The 16,103-nt window shown below is 41.0% G+C and overlaps 1 protein-coding gene across 1 annotated transcript in view; it reads left to right on the top strand.

The window, feature by feature from the left end:
* The window catches only part of RNGTT (RNA guanylyltransferase and 5'-phosphatase), a 441,453-nt gene that overhangs the window by 337,044 nt on the left and 88,306 nt on the right, over positions 1-16,103 (top strand). The gene's annotated exons all lie outside the window — the stretch shown is intronic.

Genomic DNA, 16,103 nt, shown 5'->3' with positions numbered 1-16,103 from the left:
CAAATCTTGGGAGACAGGCCAGTCCTTGCCTACAGACAGCCCCCCAACCTGAAGCAAATACTCACCAGCAACCACATACCACACAACAGAACCACTAACTCAGGAACCTATCCTTGCAACAAAGCCCGTTGCCAACTGTGCCCACATATCTATTCAGGGGACACCATCACAGGGCCTAATAACATCAGCCACACTATCAGAGGCTTGTTCACCTGCACATCCACAATATAATATATGCCATCATGTGCCAGCAATGCCCCTCTGCCATGTACATTGCTCAAACTGGACAGTCTCTATGTAAAAGAGTAAATGGACACCAATCAGATGTCAAGAATTATAACATTCATAAACCAGTCGGAGAACACTTCAATCTCTCTGGTCACACGATTACAGACATGAAAGTCGCTATTTTACAACAAAAAAACTTCAAATCCAGACTCCAGCGAGAAACTGCTCAATTGGAATTCATTTGCAAATTGGATACAATTAACTTAGGCTTGAATAGAGACTGGGAGTGGCTTAGTCATTATGCAAGGTAGCCTATTTCCCCTTGTTTTTTTTTCCTAGCCCTCCCCCCCCCCCAACGTTCTTGTTAAACCCTGGATTTGTGCTGGAAATGGCCCACCTTGATTATCATACACAATGTAAGGAGAGTGGTCACTTTGGATAAGCTATTACCAGCAGGAGAGTGAGTTTGTGGGGGGAGGTATTTTTTCATGCTTTGTGTGTATATAAGATCTTCTAAACTTTCCACGGTATGCATCCGATGAAGTGAGCTGTAGCTCACGAAAGCTTATGCTCAAATAAATTGGTTAGTCTCTAAGGTGCAACAAGTACTCCTTTTCTTTTTGTGAATACAGACTAACACGACTGTTACTCTGAAACCAATGTTACTGTGGCGGCTCTTACCATCCTCCACTTTGGCAATGTCAGCTGGTTCAGTACCACTGCTGACTTCGGGGTCGATGCCACTCCCAGAACCGGCAACAGCGGAGGTATGTTCGGTGCCAGCAGTATGGTTTCCACCATTGGTGCCAGTCTCTCCTTCATTTTCAGCAACAGATAAATCAGACGGATTACTTACCCCTCAGTACTGGCTCCACCTTTATTCTGAGAAACCTGAGGATCCTCAGTGTCGAGGTCAGTGATTTCCACCTCCTGCTCTCCTCGCTCGACCCACATTGGGGACCATTTGTGAAGTACCATCTACATCAGGATTGGCACTTGTCTCGCAGTTGAGATGGGGGCCCGTGGCTAATTGCTTACTGACCACCAATGCCCTATCCTTATGTCCAGTGGCCTCTTTAAAATCCATTGGGCTCTCCTTGGTCATGGAAGTTGCACTTCTCAGCTCACTGGCAGATTGGTGATGGAGACTCCAGGACAACCTGAGATTCAGGTATCAGTGAGCCTTCCCCATGCAGAGCCTATGGAGCTGCCCCTTCCAGATCCACTAGTCCAGAAGAGGGAGCAAGCCTTAGCTCAGATAACTGCCTCTTTTTTGTCCCTGAGTGATTCAGCAGTGCCTGGTTCTTCCTCTTCTTCAGTATCTGAGGATTTCAAGGCCTATCAGGACCTTGTCTAGTGCATGGCTGCTTCCCTGGGCATTCAGGCAGGGTTTCTGCAGGAGAACACCCACAAGTTAGTGGATACCCTGCAGCCATCTGCTGCTGGGAGAGTAGCCCTTCCTATTGATGATACATTCCTAGAGCCTGCAAAGTCTGTCATGCTGTTCTCAGATTAAAAATAAAATAAAATAAACCTGTTTACTCTTGCAAGCTGGAAAACAGAATACTTTGTTTTAGAATGTAATTCCCTTTTGTTTTCACATACAGACACTCAAACCTTCTTTCACCAGCCTTTTTATTATTAAAAATAACCCCTACATATTTCCTTTTTTAAATCAGATTTTCCTGTATGTTCTTAGTTCTGGAAGATGCACATCTTCATGCCTGTCTTATTCAATCACACTTGTCCTCTCCCTTCTTGTTCTCCTTCCCCACATACCATGCTTAAAGATTCTCTTTACGTAGCAATGTTGTTTTTGCCAGATGCCTTATTGGTCTTGCATCTGTACTCTATTTGCTGTATAATTTAATGATGCAATATTTTCCACCAGTGGCTCACTGCCAGAAAAAGTGATAAGACATTTAACCAATAAAGAAATAAACCGTGATGTGGTGCTATACTTCAGAATTTTATTAAAGCTAGGATTCTCATTGTACACTGATCCAGACAGCCTGCCCAGGGCAGTACATATACCTGGAGGTTTTTTGTTTTTTTAAATTTGTGATGCTACAGAACACACACGATTTTTTTCCCCCCTGTGGCAGCTCTAGTGCTCATGAAAGGTTAAAGGTATTCTGTGTGTACGCTTATTGTTGGATTTCCTGTGGTCTGTGGAAGCTGGCAATAGGAAGAAAGTTTGTTTTAACTTTGTAACTGTTCTAATGAAATGGGCTAGTTCATGTTCTCAAAGGGTGTGAATAGCTTGTTATACATAAAGCTTATCAAATAGGCTATTTTCCCCAAGCAATCTTGTGATAGCTGTTGTTTAAAAGATCCTCAGATTGAATGTGTATGAATTATATTTAGGTTATATTAGGATGTTAAAAATGATCAGTGCAGTGCCATCCTTTAATGCCTCATGAGAAAAAAGCTTTCCTGTTAAGTACGAAAATATCAAAAGAGACTTCAAAATATTGAGTAGTTTTTGTGTAATTATAAGAGAGGAAGTGTCATCTATTGGGTACAGCAGAGGGCTTGAAATTGGGATCTGGGTCCATTATTGATTTCTCCTGCCCAGTGACTTACTGTGTGACTTTGAATGAGTCTCTTCTTCACTTTGTACCTCATTTTGCCCATCTGCAAATACTAATGAATAATATTTAAATACTTGGGATGAACTGTAAATGAATCTGTTGGAATGACTGGCAAGGGACTCAGTCTACCTTAATCTCAGTCCTTCAAGAGGAGTGGTTTGAGGGCCCAGGGAATTAAACGGAATTACAAGAGGGACACATGAAACTGTGTTCTCGCACAGACTTGAGCATGCATTTCTTAGGCAGTTCTTGAACTGAGAAAAGATTCAAAGTTGATGTCAATACAGTAGGATGGTTTTGAGAATGAACTTTCTTAGTTATATTTAATAATTTTCTTTCTTGCTACAATAATTACACCTGTCTTATAAAACAGGCTAAAGGGAATCTATTTTTGTATAATTCTGTTTTCTTTCATTATCTCATATTTTTGTTTTGCAAATAGTGTGTAATGTAAGAGGGTTTTTTTTCTGCATTGTATTTCAGGGTTTATGATCTCATATTTTTAGGAAGCACACATCACCAAAGTAGTGCACTGCACACCATGTGGCTATGGTTGTATATTAAATGAAGCAACCAGGGAAAGTATTTGACACACAGACTCCAAATTATAGCAAAATCCCTCTATAGTTTTAAAACAATCTAGGGAGACTGTATTATATGGGTGCCCTTTAGAGCTTAACACTGTTACATAACATATGTCTACACAGCAAAAGCTGTGCTTGGGCTAGCCTAGCCGAGCTATCTTGAATTCATTTAGCATGAATAACAGCAATGAAAGTGAAGCATGGGCTTCAGTGGAAGATAGTGAGCCAAGTACATGTCGGAAGGTCCGTGCTGGGCTTATGCTACTTGTACTATTTTCTTTCCACTGCTATTTGTTACTTGCACTGTCTGGCTTTAAGCTAGTTCAGGTAGGCTAGTCCGTGCACAGCTTTTGCTGTGTAGACATACCCATTAGATGGAGGTAGTGAGCAAAGGTGCTGCTGAGGCATCTGTGAGACCTGTCTAAGAAAATAGTGAAGTAGTATAAAAGAAGAATATAAATTTCTACTTCTCAAGACTTGTTCCAGAAAGCCATATAACAACAATCAGAATATCTGTATGAATTCTGGGAGGATTTTTGTACTCTATTTTGCTTGAGCCTTTCTCTATCTTTTTAATCTTAATTATTTGTGTAAAAAAGAGTGCCCTTTAAAAACACATTAACTGGAAAAATAAGAAAAATGGTTGATCTAACAAGTCAACAGAAAATGCAGTATAACAAATTCATTGGAATAACTTATTTACCATTCATATAAATTATATGAAATATTGCCTTTATTGATGGTAAATTAGGAAGCAAAGCTGCAAAACGCTATAGATTCAAGACCCCAGAAAACTAGCAGCAAGATCACATTAGGTACCAGGATTAGTTATGCTTTTACCATGAAGTTCAGTTATTGAGTGCACGGGCTGAAATTGTGAACAAACAGCATCAGTTGCCCCATAACCTCAGCTGTACAGAACACAACGCCATCTACAGCCTCAGAAACAACTCTGACATTATAATCAAAAGGGCTGACAGAGAACGTGCTGTAGTTGTCATGAACAGGACGGATTATGAACACGAGGTTGCCAGACAACTCTCCAGCACCACATTCTACAGGCCACTATCCTCTGATCCCACTGAAGAGTACCAAAAGAAACTCCCCCATCTGCTTAAGAAACTCCCTACTACATCACAGGAACAAATCTAAACAGACGCACACCTAGAGCCCCAACCAGGGGTTTTCTATCTGCTACTCAAGGTCCATAAACCTGGAAATCCTGGATGCCCCATTACCTCAGGCATTGGCACTCTTACAGCAGGATTATCTGGCTATTTGGACTCTCTCCTCAGACCCTACGCTACCAGCACTCCGTGCTATCTTCGAGACACCACTAACTTCCTGAGGAACCTACAGTGCATTGGTGATCTTCCTGTAAACACCATCCTGGCCACCATGGATGTAGAAGCTCTTTACACCAATATTCCATGAGGATGGACCACAAGCTGTCAGGAACAGTATCCCTGATGAGGCCACGGCACATCTGGTGATGAGGCCACGGCACATCTGAGCTTTGTGACTTTGTGCTCACTCACACCCATTTCAGATTTGGGGACAATTTATACCTTCAAGTCAGCGGCACTGCTAGTGGTACCCGCATGGCCCCACAGTATGCCAACATTTTTATGGCTGACTTAGAACAACACTTCCTTAGCTCTCGTTCCCTAGCGCCCCTCCTCTACTTGCGCTACACTGATGACATCTTCATCATATGGACCCACGGGAAGGAGACCCTTGAAGAATTTCACCTGGATTTCAACAATTTCCACCCCACCATCAACCTCAGCCTGGACCAGTCCACACAAGAGATCCACTTCCTGGACACTACAGTGCAAAGAAGTGATGGTCACAGAAAACCTACTGACCGCTATGCTTACCTACGTGCCTCCAGCTTCCATCCACGACACATCACAAGATCCATTGTCTACAGCCAAGCCCTAAGATACAACCGCATTTGCTCCAATCCCTCAGACAGAGACAATCACCTAAAAGATCTCTATCAAGCATTCTTAAAACTACAATACCCACCTGGGGAAGTGAGGAAACAGATTGACAGAGTGAGAGGGATACCCAGAAATCACCTACTACAGCACAGGCCCAACAAGGAAAATAATAGAACACCACAGGCCATCACGTACAGCCCCCAGCTAAAACTTCTCCAGCGCATCATCAACAATCTCCCACTCTCACAGGCCTTGGGAGGCAGGCCATCCTCGCTTACAGACAGCCCCCCCCCGCCTGAAGCAAATACTCACCAGCAACTACACACCACACTACAGAAACACTAACTCAGGAACCAATCCCTGCAACAAACCCCGTTTCCTTCTCTGTCCCCATATCTACTCTAGCGACACCATCATAGGACCCAACCACAGCAGCCACACCATCAAGGCTCATTCATCTGCACATCTACTAATGTGATATGTGCCAGCAGTGCCCCTCTGCCATGTACATTGGTCAAACTGGACAGTCTCTACATAAAAGGATAAATGGACACAAATCAGATATCAGAAATGGTAATATACAAAGGCCAGTAGGAGAACACTTTAATCTCCCTGGACATTCAATAACAGATTTAAAAGTAACCATTCTTCAACAAAAAAACTTCAAAAACAGACTTCAAAGAAAAAACTGCTGAGCTACAATTCATTTGCAAACTCAACAACATCAATTTGGGCTTGAATAGGGACTGGGAGTGGCTGGCTCACTACAAAAGCAATTTTTCCTCTCTTGGTATTGACACCTTCTCCTCAATAATTGGGAATGGACCACTCTGACCTAATTGGCCTTCAACACTGGTTTTCCACTTGTAAGGTAACTCTCTTCTCTTCATATGCCAGTATATATTTATGCCTGTTTCTGTAATTTTCACTCCATGCATCTGAAGAAGTGGGTTTTTTACCCACGAAAGCTTATACCCAAATAAATCTGTTAGTCTTTAAGGTGCCACCAGACGACTTGTTGTTTTTGATAGTTTTTGTAGTAGCATTAGAGATTATCAATTCACATAGTTTGCAGCATGGGGGCGGGAGGGGAGAAAGCCTGGATCTGTGCTGGAAATGACCCACCTTGATTACCATGCACATTGTAGGGAGAGTGGTCACTTTGGATGAGCTATTACCAGCAGGAGAGTGAGTTTGTGTGTGTATGGGGGTGGGGGGGGGGGTGAGAAAACCTGGATCTATGCTGGAAATGGCCCACCTTGATTATCATGCACATTGTAGGGAGAGTGGTCACTTTGGATAAGCTATTACCAGCAGGAGATTGAGTTTGTGTGTGTGGTTTTTGGAGGGGGGTGAGGGGGTGAGAGAACCTGGATTTGTGCAGGAAATGGCCCACCTTGATTATCATACACATTGTGAAGAGAGTGGTCACTTTGGATGGGCTATTACCAGCAGTGGGGGGGGCGGGAGGAGGGTGAGAAAACTTGGATTTGTGCTGGAAATGGCCCAACTTAATGATCACTTTAGATAAGCTATTACCAGCAGGAGAGTGAGTTTGTATGGGGGTGGGGAGGTGAGAAAACCTGGATTTGTGCTGGAAATGGCCCACCTTGATTATCATGCACATTGTAGGGAGAGTGGTCACTTTTGTAAGCTATTACCAGCAGGAGAGTGAGTTTGTGTGTGTGGTTTTTTGGAGGGGGGTGAGGGAGTGAGAGAACCTGGATTTGTGCTGGAAATGACCCACCTTGATTATCATACACATTGTGAAGAGAGTGGTCACTTTGGATGGGCTATTACCAGCAGGAGAATGAGTTTGTGGGCGGGGGGGGGGAGGGTGTGAGAACCTGGATTTGTGCTGGAAATGGCCCAACTTGATGATCACTTTAGATAAGCTATTACCAGCAGGACAGTGGGGTGGGAGGGGGTATTGTTTCATGGTCTCTGTGTGTATATAATGTCTACTGCAGTTTCCACGGTATGCATCCGATGAAGTGAGCTGTAGCTCACGAAAGCTCATGCTCAAATAAATTGGTTAGTCTCTAAGGTGCCACAAGTACTCCTTTTCTTTTTGCAAAGACAGACTAACACGGCTGTTACTCTGAAATCTGTAATAAGAATTATTCTGTTGCAGATCTTTTTAACAAAGCACTACATTTTCCTTGGGAACACTAGAACAATAGTCTCAAATCCTTGTGATTTTCAGTACTAGCATTATCAAGAAGTGTGAAATGCTGTTAGAAACTGACATTCAAACAGACTAGGTGACAAAGATGTATTTCGTAGGTTAGAGCATCACATCTTACATGAAATCCATGCAGATGACCCAGATGGTGAATTAGTATTCCATTAATGTGCTCTCCTACAGTATTCTCTTTCTTTAAGAAGGGGAGAATCTCTTTCGTAGCCATAATAGACTTTGCTCAGGCACAATACCAGTAGTAGTATCTGTGACTTCTTTATTTAAGGTGACAGTGTTCTCTGTACATTCACAAATAGTAGAAATGCCACACACACCCTAGTTATGGAGAAGTTTATACTTAAATGTATGCATAATAATCACCACACTAGAACTCTCATTATCCTTAATTTGGATTTCAGTAAAATAGAGTGGATAAGGGTCAAATGACATGCCATATCTGGGTATTTCAGATGAATTTCAGTGTTTAGAATGGATATGATGTCAGGACATGCAGATGTTTTCCTCCATTTAGGGCAGTGGCTCTCAACCTTTCCAGATGACTGTACCCCTTTCAGGAGTCTGATTTGTCTTGTGTGCCCCCAAGTTTTACTTCACTTAAAAACTACTTGCTTATAAAATCAGACATAAAAATACAAAAGTATCACAATACACTAATACTGAAAAATTGCTTCCTTTCTCATTTTTACCACATAATTATAAAATAAATCAGTTTGAATATAAATATGGTACTTACATGTCAGCATATAGTACATAAGGCAGTATAAAACAAATAATTGTATGAAATTTTAGTTTTTATTGACTTTGCTAGTGCTTTTTATGTAGCCTTTTGTAGAACCAGGCAAATATCTAGATGAATTGATGTACCCCCTGAAAGACCTCTGTGTACCTCCTCGTACCCTAGTTGAGAACCACTGAAATAGGGTACTTAACTGAACTGGTGCAATTTCTTTCTTTCTTTTTTTAAGTAACAGGAATATTAAAAAGGATGTTAATGATCATTTTTCCTTTTACTACTGCAGTGTTTAAAGTTCTTTCTCGTATTTCATTAATTAGTTCTCTGTCTTTGTAACATTCAGTTATAGATTGTACTACAGAAGATGTTTGGAGAAGTCATCTGAACAGCCTACCCTCTTGAGAGTTAAAATTAAGGCCAGTCCTGCAGTTGACTGCCTGTAGGTATAGCTTATGCCTGCTTGTCTTAGGGCAGTGGTTCTCAGCTGTGGTCCACCACTTGTTCAGGGAAAGGCCCTGGCATGCCGGGCCGATTTGTTTACCTGCCACATCCTCAGGTTGGGCCGACTGAGGCTCCCACTGGCCGCGGTTTGCCGCTCCAGGCCAATGGGGGTTGCGGGAAGCGGCTCGGGCCGAGGGATGTACTGGCCGCCCTTCCCGCAGCCCCCATTGGCCTGGAGAGGGGAACCACGGCCGGTGGGAGCCACGATCAGCCGAACCTGCAGTCGCGGCAGGTAAACAAACCGGCCCGGCCCGCCAGGGGCTTTCCCTGAACAAGCGGTGGACCACAGTTGAGAACCACTGTCTTAGGGGGACTGTGAGGCAAACTTGCAGCCAGACCAGCCAGGGCTGCTCACTCAGCTGCTGTGACTCACCGCTCTAACATAGCCTGCAGTGACTCAAAACTCGGGCCTGCTGCAGCAACTCAGCTGTGCTGACTCATCCCATAAGCAGATTCTGCAGTGACACAGCCCTCAGGCATGCTGTAGCCAGGGCCGGCTCTACCTTTTTTGCCACCCCAAGTGGTGAAGGAAAATGCCACCGAAGAGGGAGCTGAAGGAGAAGCTGCTGTAGGCGTGCCGCCGAGCAGAAAATGGGGGGAGGAGGAGCTGCCGCAGGCGTGCCACCGAAGAGGGAAGCGGAGGAGCTGCCATCAGCGTGCCACCAAAAGCCGCTGCAGTGCCAGGCACCTGTTTGCTAGGCTGGTGCCTAGAGCTGGCCCTGGCTGTAGTAGCCTGTCCCTGGTCAGGGTCTGCATCAGATGACCCCAAGGCACAAGTGTTTCACTGACTCCACCACAGTTGCAAGTTAATCTTTGCACCAGTGCTATTCAGCCAGGAACCCTTCTGCTATCTTGCAGCGTTAGACTCTATGTGCTTCCAGATGGTCCTTGGTCTGGTTCCTGCTCCTTCCCCTGCCTCTCCTGGGCCTTGTTCTAGCTTGCTTCAGCTTTGTCTGTGCCCTGTTCCGACCCACTCCAGCCCTCTACCTGCCTCCAGACCCTAGGACTGACTCCAACCTCTTCGTTCTGGGCTCTGGGACGAGGGAAACTAATTCCTTTTCCTGTCCTTCCTTTTATCTCTCAAATGTCAAATATAATTAAATTTTATCTTCATCTAATCTACATCAGTTTAATTTAGCTTGAGTGATTTATGCTGTAATAAAATGACAATTTACTGTCTGATAAATTTTCTTAGCCATAGTAACAAAAGATAGTAATGAAAGTAGCTTTCAGCTTCAAAGAAAGGAGTAGCTTATTTAATTTTCAAATAGATAAGGTACTCCTCTGTCTGAACAATTAAAATTTGATTTTCCTTTATTAATATAGATTGGTGCCATCTGATAGACTTGTTACTAATCCAAGTAAATAGGCTTATACCCATAAAGTGGATCTAGTGATAATTCTTTGTCTTTATCGAACAATACTGCACTTTATTTCTATCACACACAGAATTCTCTATAAATGCTGAGTGCGAAAACTTAAAGCAATATGAAGAGATAAACTTCAAACGCTAGTCAGAAAAATTAAATTCACAGCAATTGGTAAATTGACCATATTGTTCACACACACGCACACACGCACATTCATACATACAGAGAGAGAGAGAAAGATTAAATAAATTGTATGGTTCCAAAATCAAGTACTCAAAAGTTAGGAAATGAAATTCCATTATGGGACTGTATGGTGCCCCATGTGTCTCATTGGGGTGTTGGAACCTTTAAATCCATAGCACAGACCTCTGCCAGTTGAGCCAATGGAGGAACTGGTAGCAGTAGTAGACTATATCTCTGCTCTCCTTTCCTCCCATCCCCCAAATTTATACATATCCAGGTTTTCAGGATTGGGGCCAAAGAGTCTCAAAAGTTCAGTTTTGCAGTCACATTGATCACTGTTTATTTTCTGAAAGTTGCTATGTTCAGAGTGCCTGATTTAAGTGCATGGAACTCAGCTGAAGTAATTGGAATTTACACCCTTTAAAAGCAGGGCTGAATTAGGCCTCTGATGTTTAAAATAAAAGGTGTGAGGGGTTTTGTTCTGTAATGTCTTAATTGGAGTGAACTTATATACCTAAAAAGGCTGATTATGCAAATCATTAATAGTACTGTCAAGGGGGACTTATAATTGGAAAATCAAAACATATTGAACAATTTTATTGACTAATTTTTAGCAGGATTTTTTTTTTTTTGGCAAATGTAACATTAAAGTACAAAATGGCATGCAAAACAGATAGCTTGCAATACAAATGATGTCTTGAGGATACACTGCAAAAAGAAAACTGCTTTATGGTTCATTTTGATAACTGATAACTTAATAATTTTAGTTATATAAATCATCTCAGAAACAGGTAAAAGGAAAAAGCAGGTCATCCTGATGCCAGTTAAATCATTAGTTGGTAGACAGAGTCTGGAAATGCCTAATATTTTAGTCTGATGAAGTCACCATAATTGCTCTTCTTTAACCTGTGCCCTACGTAATAAAAATGCATAATTCAGTTCAGTAAATTGAAAGATGTTTTCTCCTTGTAATAATAGCAATTTTCATGAACAATTAAATCTTTTTTGCCTTTTTTTATAGGGAAAACTTGACAAGCGATGTTTCTGCAAGTTGCTTATTACCCAAGGCCCAGGTTCTTCGACTTTTTAAAGTGTCTGACACTTAAATGGTTTTATTATAAATAAAACTGGCATTGAGAGAGAGAGAGAGAGAGAGAGAGGTATTGATGGAAAGATTTTTGTACAAATAGCTCAGTACTATATTTTTTCATTCCTTTATACTGATCAAGTTTTCTGTCCATATTTAGCTTCATTGTAAATTAGCTATATAGTGCCATTTAAATTTTGAATGCTTTGATCTGTTTTATTTACTTTGTTTTTTGCATCTTTTACCCATACTAACAGTGTGATCTCTTTATAGACTGATTTATGTTGGAAACATGTCCTATTTTTGTTTTATCATTTTGTTCAGGAATATAAGATTACAAGAGGGGATTGGATTTTGTTCCTGAATACTTTTACATTAGCAATCTTCACCTCTTCTTAGCATGTTTGAGGGTACTACACACATTTTGTACCCATAGAATGATGATGATCATAGAAATATTGGGCTGAAGGGACTTTAAGAAGTCATCTACTCAATCCCCTTGCTCTGAGGCAAGATCCTGATTCTCTTATGCATTCTGGCCTCTTTACACAGCTCTGGGAATGCAAATGGACCAGAAAGCAATTGGATCTGGCCAGCTGAGAATTCCTTGGGTTTTGGGGACTTCTGGGATTGGGTCTTTTGAAGGTGTAGCTTAGTCCTGGGTTTCTGGAAGGTAGGGGATGTGGTAAGTGCACAGTGACTCTTCCAATCCCCATCTATTCTACAGCCCCTTGGGGAGGTATCATTGCCAGTTGGCATAAGTTAGAGGAGTTCTCCATGGCTGCTGTAATGTATGTTGAAGCTGAAGAAGGGGCAGGGATAGCTCAGTGGTTTGAGCATTGGCCTGCTAAACTCAGGGTTGTGAGTTCAAGCCTTGAGGGGGCCATTTAGGGATCTGGGGCAAAAACTGGGGGATTAGACTAGATGAGGTCCCTTTCAACCCTGTTATTCTATGATTGATCTCTCCGATCCCTTTCAATGAAAAAACCACACATTTAAGGGGGGACGGATAGCTCAGTGGTTTGAGCATTGGCCTGCTAAACCCAGGGTTGTGAGTTCAATCCTTGAGGGGGCCATTTAGGGATCTGGGGCAAAAATTGGGGATTGGTCCTGCTTTGAGCAGGGGGTTGGACTAGATGACCTCCTGAGGTCCCTTCCAACCCTGATATTCTATGATTTCAAATGTCTGTTCAGAGAATCGGGGAGCCACAAACTGGCTCTTTGAAGGCACCCTTCATCCCCATTTCCCACAAGTTGCAGAGATCTCAACACAAAAAGAATCTGGGCTAATATCTTTAGTACAGCAAATTAAAAAGGAATATTCTAAAATACTTCCTAACCCAATTTACTGACCCAATTGTTCTATGTGAAATTGCCATAAAAATTCAAAATGGGTTGTTAGAACTGGAATGAAGCTGAGATGAAAGGTTTTCTCTTTCTTTTTGTGGCTTTAAGAGTCCACATTTTGAAATTTGAATGCTTTTGCAGATATCAGAAATGTGAGCTCTCCAAAATAAGCATGCAAGTAAAGGTTTATACACTCCTTCAGCATTTGTGTGTCTAGCTTAGATGCATACTAACATATAGATTCACTTTTGTATACAAGCATGTGTGAAAATTTAGTGCAAATCTGGCTGATTCTTATGGGTTACAAGCAATGCCTATAATATTTTTGCAAGATCTTTGCTCTGAATTCTTCAACAAGACCCACTGGTTTAATGCGGAAGCATGATATGAAAGGAGAATCATTAAGAAAATGTTTGATTAACCAGTGTTGTTAATTATTAATTTATATAAAGTATTTCTAATATAAAATACACTATTACATTATTCCTTTAATGTTTAACTGCATATAATTCTGATTGTTTTACCATGCATGTTAGGCATCTTTCTGATTTCTAGTTTAATGCAAAATATAATATTGGGATGCCACAAAAATCAGGAAGAGGAGAGCAGGCAGCAGTGGGTGGGCGTGAAAGTGGTCAGACACTCTTGAAATGAGGGAGAACTGCCTGATGGAGCCGTAGAGTATTTAGAGAAGCTAAAACTACAGATAACTATACTGATTTTATTACCTGAGCTTCTGATATGATGATACACGAGAAAGCCATTGCAACTTTCCACTAAAGATGTATAATGGATATTTGGCAGGAAGAATCCTCTTAGGTTACACAAGTACCTTTTTTTTGTGCCAGTGAAATTCCATCCAGATTTGGCTGAAATATAGAGTTACAAAGCTGTATAGTGGACCTTGCTATAAAACACTGGGGAGAATGCCTCTGAGAGTACAGCATACAGTTCTGGGTGTCTCATTACCAGAAGGATGTCAGAAATGTGAAGGGCTTAATAAAAGAGCAGTATAACTGAATGAGCTGAGGGGATAAAGAGCAAAAGAATAGGAACTGGAATGGAGAAATTGCCATAATCACACCCGTGATCCATCTAGTTCAGTGACCTGTCTCTGCTGGTGGTCAGCCCCACATGTTTCAGAGGAAGCTGGAAGAAACCCTACTGTGGGCAGTGTGGGATAATTTGCCCCTTATGATTTGTCATCCTGCCATTCAGTCCTAAATACTGAAGAGATTGATTTAAATCTTGAAGTATAAGATTTTGTATCCCTTCCAATATTTTTATTTAAGCACTCACTGTTAATACTTGGATATTTTTGTTATCGATTTTAAGTGTCCAATCCCTCTTTAAATAAATCCCTAACAAGCCTGGTTCTTTTAGACAGTACAACAAACAAGTTATGTCATATTGATTGTTACTATCTTAGCTAAAACCAGGTTTGGGCTGGTTTTGGATTAACCTGTTCCCCTGCCATGGCTAAAAGAAGATATGGCAATTTGGCCTGTTTCTCCAAGATAACATTCGTATGTCAGGGTTCACTGCTAGTTCAACACATACAACTCTACTGTATTGTTCAAAGTAGTTAGGACCATTCCTGATAATTAGAGGTTCCTCTTTTCTTATCGGCCACATTTTGAGCTCAGCATGTTTACAACTTTTTACTGTAACATTTTTTTCTAACTTTTATTTCCAAGGCTTTATTACATTTGCTAACAGGACCTGCATTGTACACAAACTGTAAAGTACATATATTTTCTTAACCACATTAAACTAACTATAACCCTTCATATACCTATCTAATCCTGCGTAGATTTTGCAGCCTTAATAATGTTCTTTTAATGTAGGGGGGCTGTGTAATTTTATATACTTTTATCATGTCCCTTCTTAACAAATCCCACTCTTTTCCATCTCTTTCAATGAGTGACTTTCGAGGCCCCTAATATTTCTTGTCATCCTTCTCTGAACCCTATATAATTCTATGTTATCCTTTATATGAGAGGGGGTGACCAGTATTGTACACAGTATTCCAGATAATTACATCCCATTGATTAATATAATTGCATTATAACTTTCTATATTGTTCTCCATCCTATTCCTTATACAACCTGACATCATTTTGTTTTATTACTGCAGCTGCATAGTGAGCAGAGACAGCTTCACTCAGCTATCCACAATTCCTTCTGTTCCTTTCCTGGGTTGATAGTTAATTTATAATTTTGTAAACTGTATGAGTAACTTAGACGTTTTCACTCCAATGTGCATTACTTTGAAATTATAACAGAAAACTTCATCTGCCATCAAGTTGCCCATTCACCTAGTTAGGGTTAAGTCTGGCTGAAGTTCCTCATGATCTTCTCTGGACATGACTAACCTTTAGAGAGACAAGGTGGGTGAAGTAATATCTTTTATTGGACCAGCTTCTGTTGGTGAGAGAGATAAGTCCGTGAGCTTACACAGACCTCTTATTTATTGCCTGTAATAATTTATGCTCCTGTTGATTGGCCTCACTAGGGTTAGATTTCCATTTTTTAAAAATTTCTCTTTGGCTTGAATAACGACGTATCCATATTTGTTTGCTTCTTGCCTTCCTAGTTCCTTTTTTGTTCATGGCATGTACTCCTTCTGAGATTTGGTTGTTTTTCTTATGTAGCATCCATGCTACTTCGAAGGATTTTACTTTCTTTACTTTTGACTGGAGAGCCTTTTTGACCTCCTTATTTTATTGAAATCTCCCTTTCTAAAGTTTTTAATACCACTGTGTCCGGTTTTGGTATCTTACATCCTTGTAGGATGTTGGACCTAATTATATTGTGATCACTATTACTTAGTGGCTCAACTACTGTTAATTCTTACATTAACTCCTGACTTAAAACTAAATCAAGAATAGCTTCTCATCTCATGCACAGCTTCACCTCTTTTGTGCTTTACAAACATTAATGTGTTGAGACATCTCCCATGATTTAGGTAAAGTTCATTGTGAGTGTTTTACAAATGGAGAAATTGTTGCACTTGTCTTATGTCATACAAGAAATCTCATGGAAGAACTGAGAATAGTCCCTATATCTTCTGTCTCCCTATAGTCCCTATAGCTTCAGCCCTGTGTATTAACAAGATCATCCTTACAAAGGGATGAAAATGAGCAAAGGAAAATTGATACTGAATATCAGAAAAATGTCTGAGAGATGTTAGACTGGGTAATCTTCTCCCAAAGCAAAGGTAGAAGCTCCATTTTTTGAATAATTTATAACTAGAATGGACAAATAACTCAACATACCATAAGGAACACTTTTCCATTGGTAGAGGTTTGAGCACAATTACTTAATG

Source organism: Eretmochelys imbricata, chromosome 3 (assembly GCF_965152235.1).
Source record: "Eretmochelys imbricata isolate rEreImb1 chromosome 3, rEreImb1.hap1, whole genome shotgun sequence".
Classification (NCBI taxonomy): Eukaryota; Metazoa; Chordata; order Testudines; family Cheloniidae; genus Eretmochelys; species Eretmochelys imbricata.
Note: the sequence above shows the minus strand (reverse complement) of the source record. Positions and strands in the feature narration are given on the sequence as shown.